The 19022-nt window shown below is 39.6% G+C and overlaps 1 long non-coding RNA gene across 1 annotated transcript in view; it reads right to left on the bottom strand.

The window, feature by feature from the left end:
* Positions 1-19022, bottom strand: part of LOC125690999 (uncharacterized) — a 47509-nt gene that overhangs the window by 27646 nt on the left and 841 nt on the right. The gene's annotated exons all lie outside the window — the stretch shown is intronic.

The following is a 19022-nucleotide window of genomic DNA, read 5'->3' on the forward strand; positions in this document are numbered from 1 at the left end:
ATGCAGATTATATAGATATATAGTAGAACATACATATTGTAAGATTTCCTAAAAGCAGCTGGCAGTGATGCAGTGACTCTAGCAGTTCTTCGTCTTTTCACCAAGCCAGGAAGACCAAGGATATGCAATGACAGATACAGAGTATGTTAAATGCCATGGATCATAATGTATTCTTCTGTAGTCCTAGACAATTTCTCCATGTTTGCAGGTCTTTCTCCCTTAGAAAAGGTTAAATTGACTGATTCTTGCAGCTGCTTTAAGAGCAACTGTCTTTCAGAAATAGAGCATTTTAAGCTCATCAAGCATTGTATTCAGCACCCATATGAAACCAGTTAAATGGGCCCTGCATGTGGAAGGGGGGTTGGAGATTCATGATCCATGAGGTCTCTTCCAACCCTGGCCATTCTGTGATTCTGTGATTCCCTCCAGCTCAGTAGGATTCAACCACAACTGAACTGAAATTTGTCTGAGTGAATTCTCAATAGCAAACTGAGGGCCAGTCTATCATGTCTGCAATCACTCCAGTTAGCATCAAGAAATATTTGTGAGATCAGTGAGTGGAATGACTGCAGACAATAACTGTACTATGTACATCCAACACATTGCTCAAAAGTGCAGCACTGGTGAAGACATGACTGCTCATGCACAGACCAGAGATTATATTCTCAGTTCAGAGGAGAACGATGAATACATGGGCAATGTTTAGGTACTTTTTTAACTTGGAGCTCTATTACAAAAGCTAGCAGTGGCTAATTGCCTAGGAGAGCGTTGAGCCCAGGAGGTTTTACTCCTTACAAAACACTGTAAGGTGAGTTTAAAAAAACTTTTGGAAATAAAACAATGCCAAAAGAACAAACTATGAAGTGAAACAGAAGGACCTGATTACACTAGCTAGCTAATATTATTTAGAATACTAGCTGCCTTTTAGCTTAATCTTCAGTTTTATTTCAATATTTGGAGTACAGCTCTTTTGAAAACAGATCTTAGTGGACTTTGCCTCTTTGTGACATTAGGTATGCAGAAATTCCAGGATAGACAAACTAAAGTTGAGGCCCTTTTACTTTAAGTTTTAGCTAATCACATCACATTTCTGCAATTGAACTAATTAGCTATCCTGAAGCTGTTTAGAAACTGATTTTTTCATTACTAACATAGAGTAATGAACCCATTTTTATGTTAATTTCATGATATAACTTAGAGGAAAAAATGGCAGCAGCAAGAGAATACATATTCAGAAGAAATAATGTTTATTAAAGACAGAACATAAGGGAAAAGTTAGTAATTTTTCCTTTTGTCCAGAAAGTAAGTGATTAGCTGTAGATGTAGAAACTAGGTAAATTAGGCATAGGAACTAAATAAAACCCTATCACAGAATCACAGAATCACAGAATCACAGAATCACAGAATCACAGAATCACAGAATCACAGAATCACAGAATCACAGTATCACAGTATCACAGAATCAATCACAGAATCACCCGGGTTGGAAGGGACCCCAAGGATCATGTAGTTCCAACCCCCCTGCCTAGCAGGGCCACCAAACATACACATTCAGATCAGGTTGCCCAGGACCCCGTCCAACCTGGCCTTAAACACGTCCAAGGACGGGGCATCCACAACCTCCCTGGGCAGCCCGTTCCAGGGCCTAAAACCCTACACCATTTTGAATTGTTTACTAAACGTCCATTAGAAGAGGTGATTAGTCAACAATATTTTATCTTAGGATTCATTTTCTGGTTGCTGAAGAAAGAAGAAAAAAAATATCGCAAGAGCCCTTCATTTTAGAGTAGAAAAAAGCTGGCAAAACTCTAAATATCAAAAGATAAAGAGGTCTTGCTACATACAAGGGAAGAGGAAAAAAAATGTCATGGTGTCCCTTCAGTGACTTGGTTGCAGCCTCTGAGAATACAGAACAGAGCAGGCTGACTTTAAAATCACTTTAACTGAGGCTTTAAATCCTCACTTATAACAGGAGGGGCCTACAGCAGACCCGGAGATTTCACCCAGATGGTCTGACAGCAGTTCAACTGCTCAAAGCTACTGGTGGATCTGCCAGCACTGGAAATCAAGAGCGTAAGTTGTATACAAACACACGCACGCGCATATGTTGATTTGTTTCCTAAATCTGCAATGGGAAAATGCTAGCGCTGCAGCCAGATGCAAGGACTCACCAGCCCCTACCACTGCAGAGTCCACAGTCTCTGCGTCTGTTTGAGAAATAGGATGAAAGCTGTGGAAACTGCAGGGATGCAAAACCTACATGCTCTACAAAGCAGAGTGATAAGAACAAAACTTCCAAATTAATTTGGTGGCACCTATGCTTTTCTGGTATATTTGTCACACATCATGAAGCAGTCTCCTTATGAGCCACAGTAACATTCATACACTTCGAGCAGAAACAAGTAAGAAACGGTTCTACTTAAAGTAACTACCCTTCAAGTCCATCCTGAGCGTCTGCTAAAACTACACAGGAGGAGAAAAACACAAAAAGTTTCAAGTCTGAAAATTATACAGTGAATTGGGATGGAGTTAGTAAGAACATCAATATGCAAACTGTTCTCTTGTGTTTTTTTTTCCCCCAAGAACACCTGATTGATCTCTCATAACTGTTCAAGATGTCAAAACTAGCTGCGAAGAGGACAGTAAGAGCCACCTTTACTTTCTAAAAAACGTAGGATTGCATCCCATATGTTCAGCTTTCTGGCTAAGAAACCATCTTCTTTAAGATCCCCCCTTCCTCTCTGGCAAACAGATCGTGCTGGTTTAAACCTGCTCTACGTAGCAAAGTAGAACAGCATCCCTGTAACTATTATAGCACAAGTTTGACCATCACATATCTAACCCCTCTCACTTTTTGCTCCAGTGCAAATTTTCCTAGTCTTTTCCTAACCCAGGGAAAGGTACACACAAAATAGGTAGCCACCATGCAAGTGTGCCTGGTGCCCATGTTTATGGGTGATGTATATATTCCCTTCAAATTCAGGGCATCTGCTTCCCTTCTGCTTGATTGTCACTTTCACTCTTCCACTTACTTGAGAAGGTCTGATATATGAAAAAGATGAGAGCAACTGCCTCTCCTTCCCTTGATAATGAGCTAATGCCAGCCCAAACAATTGCAAGATTGTTGTAACTGCCCTTGGTGCTCAGTTCCCAAATAAAAATTTGAAAGTGAGATATAAGAATTTGTTTGGTACAGAAAGATATAAGCTAAGGGGGAACTGAGACATCTATCAAAATGTGCTTCATACTCCACATCTCCCTGAATTCACCTCGATTACAGAATGATTACCTCAATCTATTTGTAACGGCAATATTCAAAAAACTCTTCCTTTATAATGTCACCATTGCATTCATCTAACCACTATAGTGTTTTCTGCAAATAATTTGCCTACAGCGCATATAAAAACCCTTCCCATCTACAGGCGTCTGAAAAGGCCATAGTGTCTAAACTGAGAGTCATGCCTTCAGCATTTCAGGCATCATTGCTCACACTTCAGTATCACAACCCAAAACTTGCAGTTTTTGAAAACAGATCATCTTGAAATGATCCTGATTGATGAAGACAAACTCAGCATGAAAGTGATTAAAACTTTTCACAGCCTGCTCTCTTGGCCTACACAAGTCTCCATCATTATTACAGTCTGCTGTATGTACCTTCTAAAGCCACTGCTTGATAGATCTTCCTTCAGCTCCTGTGAAGTAACTTAATACAAAACATTAAAGGAACCCACTGAAGGTTGTGTAACAGGTAAAGATGCCTGCATCCCGTGTACACCACAAGATGTTTTCCTCTTGCCAATACTAGCTATTCATAATGTGTCCTTTCTACAGGAAAATATCACTCTTCAGGGAATGTCATCCAATCTTTATTCAAGAGCATGCTGACGTAATCGAGTAGCGCTTAATGAGTTTTAGAAGAGTTTAGAGCAGAGAGATCAAGGTATCTTGAGGAGGATGAGTGCTTGCAGCTGAACGAGAAGAGAGTATCTCTTTTCTATTCTTTCACTCTGGAGCTATCCCAGCCATTTTGTGCTACTGAAGGAAGTCAGCAAGTAAGACTCCTTTATGTTGCTTTGAGGGGCTTACATCCCACTGACCTCAGAAAGATACAGTGGTGGAAGTGGAGGGAAGAAGCAAAGTGAAACAGAGAAAACATGAAAAGAAAGCCATGAAGTGTAAAAGAATAAGTCAGAAATCCTTTCTGTAAAGTGGAGCAAGCTCAGTACACATTTGCAACCAAGATAAGATTTACAGCTTTGGGAAAAGAATATATAATCCTTCAGCTTTTAATTTTTTATTTTTTTATTTCCCAGTAAACTGGTATTATCATGAACAAAGCCAGCTCTGTTTTATTAAATTAAACAATTCCTTAACCTCTGCAATAGTCAATGCAGTTCTGATCCTCTGCCTCCAAAAGAACAAAACAAAAGAACAAGTAACAGAAGGCATGATGCTGTAACATCACAATATATCTGCTATTTCCCTTAAATCTTAAGATAAAGCCCCTTCACCTCGTCCAGAAATGAGTTCCTAGATATGCAAGGAAATATCACTCACAGCTGTCTTTCAGAGCAATATATTTTTCTTCATAGTTAAAATGTTTAGGAAGGTATTCGCCAAAATAACAGCTAATGGAGCACATATTCCACATATTCATTACAAAATAAATAAATAAATAAATAAATGTTTGCTTTGGAAGGGACCTTAAATATCATCTAGTTTTAACCCCTCTGCTGTAGGCAGAGTTGCTACGCATTAGATCAGGCTGCCTAGGGAAGGAGGTGAGGCCAACCAACTAGTAACTTCCCAAGCCCTCTTTTTTGCACATCTTGAAGACTGAAATGACAAGTGCTTTTCTCTAGCTTTTGGGCACTTATCCCATTTGACACGATAGAGCAGCAATTCTAGGCCTCACAACTTCATCTGCCAACTCCCTTAGCTCTTATGGGTGCCATCATATCAGATCCCATGGATTTACAAATGTCCAGTTTGACTGAACATACTCTGACCTGATCCATGAAATGTTTACTCCTGAAACATTCTACAATTCAATGAATTAATACAAGCTGTTTATAACAATATCTCAATATTGAGTACACAAACCTTATTAAAAGCATTATGCTCATTGTTCTGAAAAAATGCATGTGAAAAATTCTACCAATCACCCTTAAAGTTAAAACTCTCAACTTATATTCAAGTATCAAACTACTTTCGACATTTTAAGCAGTGAGATATTGGACTGGACATGTTGTCTCCGTAGAGAGAATAGATGAGTTCACTTCAAGTATTGGAAATAGCTCAAAATGAGCAGATTTGCATGGTAAATAGAATGAGACCAGGAGGCTGAAGAACACTGTAAACACAGAGCTTGGCAATATGCTCTTTGCAGTGATGTTCCATTAGTCTATCACTTTAATTAGTACTCTTAAAAAAAAAATACATAAAGCTGTGTATTTTCTGCAATCCTTTAGACATTATTCAATAAAACATTAATTATGCTGCCAGTCCAAAATATTCCCCTTACAGCTTTTATGTTGTCATTGTGGCTGTGTTTGACAATCTTAAGACAGAAATGCCCTTTCACAACTGTATTTTTGTCTCCTGAAGTGACTAGTTGTACTGGAAAGCAGACTGAGATAAGAGAAATAAAAAGAGGAGGAATTAATTGAGAAACATTGGGAAGAGCTACTTTCTCATATTCAAGACATAAGGTAGGCATTGTATAAGAACATACATTGAACAAAGCCGGTTATTCCTATAAGACATGACAGTTCAGAGATATACAAGTTCTGGAAAAAAAAAACCAAAAAACTTTTGAGGTTAAGTAAAAAAAACCCAAACACTTCAGATGAAATGAGAGACTGTTGAAACAATTAGTCACAGGAGATAATTATTGTTGCCTACCTCGAGGCACTACATGATACATGTGTATGTGTGTGCCTGCATGTGTCTTCATCCTCAGAAAGCATATCTGACGTTCCCTAGTGGTCAAAAAACCTACAATTGCTATGTTAGTTTTCCACCTTCAATTAATTTTCTTGAGATGCATTTAAAGCCTCTGACAGTCTGAAAGCCTTTCAGTCACTGAAATAGAAAAAGGTCTGTCTTCTTTGCTTATCCATGCCATGGATGCTCCTCTATATTAATCAAGATTTGTTTTGATGTCTTTTGTTTCACACCAGTAATGTGGCTGTAGTCAGTTATTTTACAAGTGTTCAGGAATACTTCAGCCATAAGATTGAAGGCAGTACAGAATAGCAGAAGTTAAAGTAGTGCAACACTTGATCATTTCAAAACTGACAGATTGGGGGTGGTTGCTGGGGTCAAAGCAGTAAAGAAAATCTCCAAGATGTTGAGAGAAGGCTGCTGAGGCTGCTTCCAATAGTAATGGCATTGCTATAATTTAACACAGAGAAGGAATGATGATTTATGCTTTGAAACCCTGGAAAAGATTGACTTTTGTTCTGTTTGGTTATTAATCAAATTCTTAAAAGCACCTTGGCAGAGGTGTCTGACCTCACAGTAGAAACTTTATTAATGCAAGAGGCATCAATACTTGTTCAACAGCATTCAAACCATGTGCAGTATGTAAGCTGAGAGGAGAGGTTGTTACTCTGCTACCAAGTCAAATGCAAGGCTTATGGAAGGAAACAAAATTTTGAGATAAGCTGATAAAAACCAAGAGTCCCCCTAATGCATGAAATGACAACCTCACAAAATCAGGAAGGTTGGCTGGAGCATAGCTTTACAGCTGTGTTTTGTTCTATACTGCTTGTTCTTTGGTTATTTCTCTAATGTCATATCATTTGCATCCAGCAAATTAATAGTGCAATCTCAAGTATTATGCAGTGGCAGAGGCAGACTGACAGCCCAGTCTTAAGTCTTAGCAAGGGGAAGAAGATAAGAAGACTTCCAGTCTGGTGGAGGGAAAACATGTGCAAGATGAGAGAGACAAACATCATCTCAACTCAGAGCAGAAGGAGAAGCCTCCCCTTGTCCCAGAAGTTCTCTTAGCCAACAGATATGGGAACAGGAGGAGAAGAAGGTATGGGTTCATAACCAGAAATGGCCAACTGCATTAAGAAGGTCCGACTGAGAACTCGAGTCACAACCAGAGCCATCAAAAAAAGGTGAAATGCCTTAATAACTGGGGACTCAGTGCTGAGGGGCACTGAGGCACCCATCTGCTGCCCAGATAATTTCTCTAGAAAGGTTGCTGCCTGCCAGGAGCCTGCATTCAGGATTGGGTACCAGGTATGATAAAGCCAGAGGACTGCTATTCACTCCTGGTCTTTGAAGCTGGGTCACATGAAGCTGTGATTAAGGAATTAAAAAAATATTGAAAACGACTTCACATTCCTTAGGAATATGCTGAAGTGATTAAGAATACAGGTAGTGTTCTCTTCAGTCCCTGAAATTCCAAGTGGGGGTCGGGAGAGCAAAATACCTCTCAATGTAAAAGCAGAGCAAGTCCGAGATCACCTCCTGAGGCTGAACAAGTTGAAAGGTTCAGAAGGTGGGTACTGGGGAAGTGTCGCTCCTCCTGCTCTAAGCAAAGATCACCTGAGCATCCTGAATGTCCATAAGTCTATGAGATGCACCTCAGTGTCCTGAGGGAACTGGCTAATGTAATCACCAAGCCACTCTCAATGATATTTGAATAGTCATGTCAGTCAGATGATCAGCTCCTACTGATGTATGTGATTTTTCCTTCCCATGTGCAGGACTCTGCACTTGCTCTTGTGGAACCTTGTAAGGTTTCTCTCCACCCAACTCTCCTGCCTGTCCAGGTCTCATTGAATGCCAGCACAGAGTTCTGGAGTATCAGCCACTTTTACCATCTTTGTAGCACCAGGACCAGTACTCCTGATGCATGATTTCCATATAACATAAATCTAAGATAGAATATACACTTGTTTACAAGTAGGAGCTGCACTGCAATGTCTGAAAAAAAGCACAGATTCTTCCCCACCACTGCTTCTGGACTTCATGTGTATCTATACTCTTAGAATTCATGACTTTCTATTGACATCACATTTAATTGGTATTCTTTTTTTGCCAATGGTCTACTAAAGACTTCTCATATTAATTAGTAGTAATGAGACAGTTCTAACCATCTACTGTCATTAATTTGTTAAATATGTACAAAAGATGTATGCTAATTGTGACAAGTAATTGGTACCTGCCCACATTCTGCCTCTTAAAATTGCTCTCAAGTAGATTAGGAGCTAATTGTCATAAAACTGTATCTTTCACACTTAGGAAATACAGCCTTTTCAAGCAATGTGAGTCTTAATTTGAACTGAAACTGTTTTTCTTATTTGCTTGTAGACTTTCAAACAGAGATCGGTTATCCAGCAAACAGATCAATCCAAACTTAGAGGAATTGATCCCATTATACGTTTTGCCAAAACTCACAATAAAGGTCTTTTGGCTTTAAGTGATTTTTGGGTCAAAATACTCTAAAAGGCATGAGACACTTTGCAAGACAGAGAAGGAACACCTCCAGCACTGACAATTCAGGCATTTGCCACACCATGGCCCGAAACATGAAGACAATGGGATTGAACCTGAGAATTTCCACCACAGAGGGCTGCTCCCCACATTGCCTTGGAGCCAGGCAGAAAATGTCCCTCATCCTTCTCTGCTAGAGCTTTTCCCCAAGGGAAAATAATACCAGATTTGGATGTATATTCAAAAGACTGGGGTTAAAACACTTATTCTTAACTGTGTTTTTTGTTTGGTTGGTTGGTTTGGTTGTTGTTATTATTATTATGTTTGTTTTTGCATAAATATCGATTCTGACATGTATTTAAATTATATTGTACTGTAAATATTTAGAAAATAGCAACAGCTTCTTACAGTCCATGACTGCGATTGAAATTCTCCACTGATAATCAGCAAGGGTGAGTCAGTGAGCAGGGACAGCAGCCTGTTATGAACTCTTGCTGACCAGTTGATTCCTATGGGAACCATAAGAGAAATTAATCTGACAGACACAGTCTCCTTCTCACATTTCCACATCAAAGGAAGTGTAATGAAAGCAAGTAGCTGAATGTAGAGACTGAAAGAAGCACAGGGAAGGGGCATCCTCTGCATCCATTTATGGTCACTCAGAAGACATGATATTTGACGGACTGTAGGTGTTGCAGAGAAAAAGGTGGGAGGGAGAAAGGAAAAAGGAAGAGGAGTTAAGTGCAGTTAGCTTCTGCCAGTAACCAAATACAGCTTTCTGTATATTCTCAGCCCATTCGGCCTCACAAACGACTCAGCACCTTAAATGTAAACAACAATTCTGTGCTCCGTCTGTTTTTAGGCAGGGGCAGAAGTGATGTATAGGAAGAGGAAACTTGATGCGAGAGCCATGTTCTTCAGTCTTCAAAAGATGGAAATCTGTTCCTTATGTCTATGGTGACTGTCAGGAGAATGATCGTTTCAACACACAAAATCTTTTAATGTGTGATCTGAAATCACATCTTGTCTTCTAATTTGCTGCAGCACTGGATCAAAATACGAGGCTCAGCTCTACCAACATATTATTATCTCTAAACTCTTTCATCTCCTCCCAGTGAAAATTTGCAAGCAAAAGGTATACACGCCATACAAATAAAATTGTCCACAAAAGGCTTTCTACAATAGAAGTCCCCATGGCACCTACAGATCACGGAAAATGCATTATAAACCACTAGGCAAACTCTATGAAAAAGATTTCCCCCTCATTACATCTTCCAAATAAGAAAGGTTCGTGCTTGTAGCAGACAGTCTTTTTCCCTACTGCCATCTTTAGTAATTAATAAAGATATCTATAATAATATAATATAAAGATATATAGATATTAACAAAGAGTATAAACAGGAGGGGGCATGACTGTTTACCTGGGTGGATAGTGGTAAGAAAAGGGGGAATGGTTCTAGACTAAGACAGAGGAGGTTTAGGTTAGATATTAGGAGGAAGTTTTTCACCCAGAGGGTGGTGAGGCACTGGCACAGGTTGCCCAAGGAGGCTGTGGATGCCCCATCCCTGCAGGCATTCAAGGCCAGGCTGGATGTGGCTCTGGGCAGCCAGGTCTGCTGGTTGGTGACCTGCACATAGCAGGGGGTTGGAACTGGGTGAGCATTGTGGTCCTTTTCAACCCAGGCCGTTCTATGATTCATTCTATGATTCTATGATCAGGCATGCCATGGCCCTGCTGCAAACGTTAAGGAATGAACTTGCTGTGGACTTCCGTAGCATTTCCACCAATCACTATCCAAAGGTATGAATTTCTCACATCCGAATCAAAAATATTACAGGTACTAGACATTCTTTGCATCACAGTACCACTCTGTGGGGCATCTTTACTCCAAATCTTTTCCAGTCAAGAAGTTCCTATTTTCTCAAAGGCAACAGACACACAAAAGTCCAAATTCAAACTTCTGCTTAGCACCCTGTGCTTCATTTAGTAAGCTAATTTTAAGCCTCCACAGTCCACATGCTACTACTGCCAGGGGCTGGAGGAGCTTACACCTCTAGAGGACCAGCACGCTTTCTCCCCCACACTTTAATGCTTTCTTTGCCCCTCAATGGAGCTGACCTGGAAAGATACTGAGATTAATTACTTGAGCAGCATAGGCTATTTGCCCAGTCAGGCTCCTATTTTCTCTGGGGAAAGACATGGGGACATAGTTTAAGTGTCTATAATCTCTCATCAGGCTGTACAACAGGCTTTACAGGCTGTACAGGGCAACAAGCCTTGTGAAGGGCTTGGAGAATATGTCCTATGGGGAGTGACTGAAGGAACTGGGGCTGTTTAGTTGGGGGAAAATGAGGATGAGGGGAGGCCTTATTGCTCTCCTCAAATATATGAAAGGTGCTTAGAGTGAGAGCAGGGTTGGTCTCTTCTCATTAGTGATGAGGGGAAATGGCCTTAAATTGTGCCAGGGTAAGTTTAGGTTGGATATCAGGAAACACTTTAACAGCAAGGATTGTTAAGCACTGCAATAGGCTGCCCAGGGAGGTGGCTGATTCACCATCCCTGGATGTGCTTAAAAACCATTTGGATGTGGCGCTCAGGGACCTGATTTAGCAGAGAGTTGTTAGAGTGAGGGTAGGATGGTTAGGTTGTGGTTGGACTCGATGATCTTGAATGTCTTTTCCAACCTGAGCAATTGTATGATTCTATGATTCCACTGCTCCTAAACTCCGCTTCCAGGCCAAAAAGGCTTCGGGGGATGCTATTCTTTAAACAAAATATCAACGTGTACTTTTTTATTAAAGGAATTTCTCCTGATCCTGAAATTCTGAGTCATTAGCCGAACTCATCCTGGATCCTTCTAGCTCCATATCCACCTTTAGTCAGCAGATGGCACTAGTACAGAAACTAAGAGGCAGGGGCAACCACGCTTGTCTCAACGGCACGATGTAAAGCAATCAGATTACTTATCTGTAAATATTTATTTGAAAGCCATAACTTGAAGTTAATGTCCTAGTATGCACGGCTAGAGAGTAAGTTGCAATGCTTTCTGATCTTTAAATAAATATAGATTACAAATCTGACAGCAATCCACTGTGAATTTTGCTGTTTTCTTGTAACTATACAGAGAAGACAGTCTCTCTCAAAAACACACCTATAAATATTCTTGCTGAAGACAGTACCTATAAATTGTTATGGTAAATAAGGAAATACCATATTTAATTCTGGCATACTTTTTTGTTACAAAGGAAAGAATACACCAATAGCAGAGAGAACTGTAAATGTGAGTAGAAATCAGAACTCAGGCACCTGCCCCTCTCTCTTTCCACTTATTTTTTAGCAGCATGCTAATACTGTTGTGGACACTCTGATGAATGACTCTCACTTGGAAATATTTGCAGCTCTCAAAAAGCAAATGCAGCTCTGCCAACCTCTCTATAACATCTTCACCCTTGTTATGACAGCAGGGTGAAGACATGCTTACATGCCAACATAGGACTGGTACCAGCTGCACTGCTCAAGTCAGTTTGCAAACTCAAATACTTTCAATTCAGCGTTATTTGTTGGGATTCAACCCCAGATCTGTCAATTGGGAACTCATCTACTTTTGTATATTGATTTTTCCTTCAGGAAAAGTCAAATCCACAGGACTCCTATCGTATATAATCCACTCAAGTTAACCAAGAGACCAGCTCTCCTTCCCAAGGGTTAGAGATGAAGTACACAATAAAATGCTTGAATTACCTGGGCATAGGCAGATTGAGAAATTATCAGATACAGACTAGAGGTAAGTGCAGATTCTCACATTTAACCTGGCCACAATCAACTAGAAACATACTGTTAAACCCTCCCAACTGAAGTTCCCTTCAGAGCATGGAGTATGGCTTACTAAATATTGAGAGAAAGCAGACAAGATACACAAAAGCTAGCAGAGTGCACAAAGAAGAGTAAATACATACTCACAAAGAGTGAGAAGCAAGTGCAATCATTTACATTATTAATAATCCCTTAAAAAACAACAGCTTCTCAGAGGCAAAAACGTGTAACTTGCTAGCATGCACATGCTGACCAACACATCACACTGTTCCATACTCTAACTTTTAATTGTTTAAGTTTCTAAGTTGTTTGCACCAATTCTGAAGCTTTTAAATTCACCAAAGGCTTACAGATTTCTGTGCAAGAATATGAAGGAGCAGCAGAAAAGGGCTGCTCAGACAGATAATCAGAAATTGTGGGCTGAAGTGACAATAAGAAAGGCAAGGAGTTAAAAAAAAAAAAAATGAAACCAATAGAAGTGAGGATAAAAAATGAGTAAGCAGAGGAAAACACATGAAGGTCATTGTGGGGATGTTTGGTTTGCAGAAGGCATCTTCAACTTTGAGCAGTGCTATCAGAAGTGAATGTGTACCACTTGCCTCATCATACAAACAAATACAACAACAAATTAAAATAGACCTGGAAAAAGTATTTAGGTGCAAAGGTCTACAAATAGTGGGGGTTCATCCAAACAGTGTATGAGATGTAAAAGCATCTCTGGGTCTGACCAGGCTTAAAGAGAAGTCAACTTGGGGGAAAAAAAAAAGAGAATAATTTTACACGGAGTTCTAGGATCATTTTTCTCATTTCTCTGTGGCTTTGGCCCACTAGGAGGTGGGAAAAATTAAAAATAAGCACAGCACTGCATAGAAGTAAGCAACAAAATAAAAGGGGGGGAGGGCTGGAGAGAGGAAAAGGAAGGTGAGAGTCTGTTTTCCTATTAGGATTTCATAATGGCAGTTAATGTACTTTTGAATGTTACACAGAAAAAGAAAGAAGAAGAAGAAAAAAAAACCCTTTACATAGTTGAATGCATTTCACTTTGAACTTTCAAGCCTCAGGAAAGTAGCTAATTTCCAAGCTGGTCATAATGGCAAATTAACTGTTTCAAGACTGAGTTTTTGTTTGTTTTGATATACACTCTGAATGACGGAAAACTATTTCAATGTTAAGCCTAATAATCATTTCAAATTGATGAAAAGATGTAATCCTTTGGTTAACTGTTTTTCTTTATGCACAACTGAAAGGCATTTAGATATGCTATACTTTAAAGACAGCGTAGAGCAATAGATTTTCTCACCTTGGATTTGAGGACAGAAAAAAAAAAGGAGCCTTTCAGCAACCTTCAACACTTCAATGAATAAATCCTTATTCTCAAAATTAATCTGAATATTCCCTCTCCTTACAAGTCATTAACCTGGCCTTTGAAAACACTGAAGCAGCTGAAGCTGGAGGCAAGGCAGAAAACATGAAACCCAACTGCTCTCTACAGATTGCAGGTTGCTAAGCCAGCACCTCCAAAACATCCGCCAGCACACTCAGACAGGAAAATCTGGCAACACGGCACAGATATTTTACTGGGACCTAGTTTAAAACAGGCTTTTAAAACTGATACACATGGCCCATTTCTCATTAAGATTTGGTGGTTGTTTTTAGTTTCTAGGCCACATCAGTGTTCCCATTTGTAAATACGTCCAGCTTATAAAGGGGTAATTTACCCTCACTATCTCTCTGAGCAAAGTATCATTTGTTGACTGATCTTCTTCATGCCACAGATAAAGTTGGAGAAGCAATTGTGATGCAGAATTCCACAATAAAACATTTTATTTCTTTTTTTTTTTTTTTTAATTTTTTAAATGAATCTTCAGTTTCCAGACTACCATTCCAGAAATGCATATCATAGAATCATAGAATGGCCTGGGTTGAAAAGACCACAGTGATCATCTAGTTGCAACCTCCTGCTACATGCAGGGTCACCAACCAGCAGACCTGGCTGCCCAGAGCCACATCCAGCCTGGCCTTGAATGCCTGCAGGGATGGGGCATCCACAGCCTCCTTGGGCAACCTGTTCCAGTGCCTCACCACCCTCTGGGTGAAAAAAATACGTCAAAACCAAACCAGGATTAACAGCTGCCATCTTGAAACTCATCTAGAAATATCCTTATTGGTACTCTTAGTTACTCACAGTACAAGGCAGCTATTAAAGGATAAGAATGAAGAAAGAGCTCCTGCTGCTGCTATACGCTTTGCTAGGAAGTGATCCCCATTGCACTTTTCAGCATCTTATCTGTCTGTAACCTGAGTATAAGACATCAAAATTACATCATCCCAAAAGCATTAGCAGTCAACTTGCCCCTAAAATCAAATTAGTTCATGAGGGTCCATTCTGGGATCTTTCTCCATCCTTCCCAGATGGTTAGTGATACAGAGTGAAGGAACCAGTCTCTCTGAAAGCAGTGTTTTTTGGTAGCAAGGCACATTTCAGTAGATTTAAAAGAGGGATAGCTAATTTCTCACTGTGTGGAATTATGTTTTTCATAACTCCACTTCATGTTTCTGTCTAATGACCTGCCTAGCAGTGGCAGTCATCTGGCAGAATGTTTTCAGTAAGTGTCCTATTAACAATTTCTTGTGACATTTCATGGCATTTGATGACTCATTCAAAGTATTTGATTATGCACATCTTGATTAGCTTTTGTCACTGTGCAGGCTTGAGGAAAAAGTACATACTTAGAAAGTAAATACCTTGCATCAGCAATACTGCCCTCATTTTCCCAAGTTCCTTTTGGTTTGGAAACGTCATTTTTTATGACTGTTCTTCAGCTTCTCCAAGATATGGATTGCTTTTACTTCACCTATATAAACTAAAGGGGGGGCATGGGGAAATAGTGAGATTTATTCTGTGTGAAAAAGTTTTGCAGCATTAAGTGCCTCGCATCGAAACATGGACATAAGGCTGAAATTCCTTACTGCATCCCCTAACTCAGCACTATACTGAACAGGAACCCCAGCAAAGCTTGACTAAAATTGTAAAGTTCCTGGAGAGAGTGGAGCCTTCTCCTTTCAGCAGCAGACTGTGGGGAATTGTGAATTGGGTAACACTCTTTTCTTTGAGCAATTTACCATGCTGATACATTCATATTTCAGTTCCATCAGTCACACACCACTGTTTAGACACCTCCAAGTCTCAGGGTAGCATAGAATCCTCTAGACACTCTTTTTCCACAAACACCCACAGGCAAGCATATGCAAAGTATCTTTTTTAATGCTATGTAATGGGAAATGAGTTTGTTCCCAAAGCTATGAAAACAGTGCCCAGTGGTTGAGTTACCTACTAACTCAACAACAGTTGAGTTTTCAACAGTTTGGACGCTGTAGAAAAATAAGGCAGTTCCCTGATTTAGAAACACTTCTTTGTTTTGTTTTTTTAAACTGCTTTTTGTTCCACAGGATAATGGTGCAGAAGCTTAAACTTATGGCCATCCTGAAACTCTGTGAGAATCATTTTGAGATAACTCTGTTTTTTTTTGCCTACCATAATACAAATCTCACTGACAGATGACAAATTAAGATATTAAAGATACAAGAAATAATGTGAAAAGACAACCCTGTGGCAGACACTAGGCTACGTTCATGAAAACATGGCTGTAACACCAGGATCTGATAGAGCCTTAGAGTTGTTATTTCAACAGAGCACTTCTGCCTCTCCTTTTTAATCAAAGCAGGAAATTAATCTACAAAAGAAAAAAGGAAATAAATGAAGAGAAAGGCAAGATTTTGTTGAAGGATCTCTTGAATCTAGAAAACTGAGTAGTTTTGTTCCATCTGCACTGGTTAACTGAAAAACAGGCAGCACATTTACAAACCTTGCCTCAAACACATCATGGCTGTAATGGTAAAATCACTATTAGGATTTAGAAGAATCCCCACATCACCAGCCCTTCGAAAAATGAGGCTGATAATAGTACCTAGACAGAGAATAAAAGAGAGCTCCCTTTGATCTCATTTCATTTCTAATTGCAAAATGACATGTGAAGAGAAACCCAGTGAGTCATAGCCAAATAACATGATTTAGTGCAACAGCAGGAAGAATTATTAAGGAAACCAAATTGCTATAATACCCTAGGCAAAAATTTACATGAGCTTGAACTTAGGTCTTTTCAGCTGCAACAGCAAGCATGGCAGTTCGGCTAGGTGAGCTTTGGAAAGAGAATAAGCACAAAATTTGAAATGAAGAATAATTGCTCAGACTGAAATTGCTCCAGGAGAAACCTCTTTGTTTACAACCTCTACTTGAACATTTTTAATGATTCTCCAAGAGAAGCAAAGCACCCTCCTCTCCACAGTATTTTTTCATCTGGATTTAATGATCTCCATAGACCATCACTGCACAAAACTTAGAAATAAATAATGGATGATTTTACACAGTCTGAGCTGGCTGAGTCATCTCAGATAGACTATTAAAACAGTATCACGAGCTCAGCTGGTACAACATGCCTAGAAATGCCCAGGTCTTCCTGCAACCAGAGCCTTTATTCCACTCAGACTGAGATGGAAAGAAAACAAACAAATTAAGGGAAATGTGAGGTTTGAGGTTTTTTATTTCTTTCCACTTTTCTTTGCAAATGCTCTTCCGCTAAAGCAACGTGGTTCAAGTCACACACTTCTCTGTACCTATTATCCAGGAGAGGAAGAAAAGCTGAACTATCCCAGTAAAAGAAGAAAGCTCCTCATTCAGGAGAGTGAAGTCAATGGCAGTGCTTCTGGGACACTCACAAGGGTGTTCTGCAATCACGGATCATGGCACTGCCTAGGTAAAATGGAGTTCCCTTCTCGTTTTGTGAGCGTAGGTTATACCATAACTCTGCTGCTTACGTTTAAGAGGGGCTCTAACCACAACACTGTAAGTAATCAAAAAATATCTGACACTACTGTGTCCCCTGCCATAATACTTAAGCACATCTCATGGCTCTAATTAGGAAAAAAAAAATGAGCTACTGTATATTTCAAGACATCTCTAAACAGAAGATTTTTATACCAATAAGTAAAATACATGTAGAGCTAGAAAGAATTTATCAACCAAATGGGAAAAAACAGCCCAACTAGATGCTTCTGTTTGGGGAGCAGCAGCAGATTTACACACAAAACAGATTTTCAGTGATTCAGTCTTAAGGTAAGTTAATAGTAGAACTCTTAGCAGCACACTGTTCCTAGTGTAGAGCCAGACTAAATTACATTAGATCTGACAATTTCAGACAAGATCGTACATCAGACAGGTTATGGGCCTACCTGCAAAAAATTATATTATCCATACACATACTGCAACTTTCCCTGGAGAGAGTTGTTACCAGGATAACACTCATCTAGTTGTCCCATAGCCTGTAGTTTATCATCTTATTCTGAGCATCTCCTTTGTACAAGCTTCAAGCTGAACAAAAAGTGCACTTCAAGCATACAAACCAAAGCAAGTTTTTGATGGGTTAGCTGGCTGACTGCATCTGGTTCTGGTGTAAATGAATAAGAGAAGATATTCTTTCTGGCTGTAGTTACATGCTGGATTGCATCTGCAACACCATAAAACCCAGTCACAGGAGAGTCGATCAGGATCGCTCTCAAATTCTCTTCACGCCAATAGAATGTTGGGGGACAGAAAGGGAACAACAGCACCAGTTTGCTGCCAACTGACATCAGGTTGTTTTTTTTTCAGTAGGAAGTGCCCTGGGATCAGTAAAAATGCCAGAGGAGATCCAGCACCTACTGAAATTAACAATTAAGAGCTCTGTCACTTTCTGAAAGGAATGCTGGAAACTCCTCACTTAGAGAAAGAACCACATTTAATAAGCAGCTCACGGACTCCAGTATCCTGGTTTCCCTGTTTCCCACACATAGCTAATCATAGACAAGTTAGAAAAAGTCAGGAAATGAATGACTGCACCCTTTTTGCTCCCATAGAATTTTGCATTTGAAGAATTACCAGTTTCCATAATAAACTTAAAAAAAGCCAACAAAAAAAAACAACACAGCACAGCATCCAAGACCAACAGGTTCCATCCCACGCCCCTCCTCATAAAGGTAAAAACTGTGGACAATTCCTTCACAAGGAAAAATGAGACAGATGTTTTTTCACTTGAGCGGAAAATGTTTAATCTGTTCCACCTAAAGAACAATAATCAGACGTCTAAAATCCAGACAGCTAACACAAAGATAGCAGCATCCTGAGCTATGCATGTAGAAATCTACTTTAACCCAAGATGTATCATCCCATTGGTACCACCTACACCTCCAAAATCTCCTGTACAACACGGTCATCTAAACTCCATGCAGCATTACAGAACAGGCATAGTAATATCCCATTCATTAGTCCTCTACTGCTAGTAATCAAAATTGATTACTCTTTCAATGTAATGATGCTTGTAGATTGGGCTGGGATCAAGCAAAGTACAATTGGGTACCTCTAAGAGGCATCAGAACACTGGCTGATATATGTAAAAATAAGCAAAAGATAAATAAGAAAATCCTGAAGTCTGTTTATGAAAGCTAGTCCTCATTAAATTACTGCAAATTAATTATTCAAAATGAGATAGAACATCCAGCTCCCATTTGAAAGAACAGCATTGCAAGACTTTCTCATTCACTGACTCATCTGAAAATAATGTTTAATGAAATCAAACACAAATAACAGCAGCAAAAGAACACACACCAAAAAAATCACATGCAAGCTCCGAGATATGGAAAAGAGTTGACAAAAAGTAAT

This window comes from Lagopus muta, chromosome 3 (genome assembly GCF_023343835.1).
Source record: "Lagopus muta isolate bLagMut1 chromosome 3, bLagMut1 primary, whole genome shotgun sequence".
Classification (NCBI taxonomy): Eukaryota; Metazoa; Chordata; class Aves; order Galliformes; family Phasianidae; genus Lagopus; species Lagopus muta.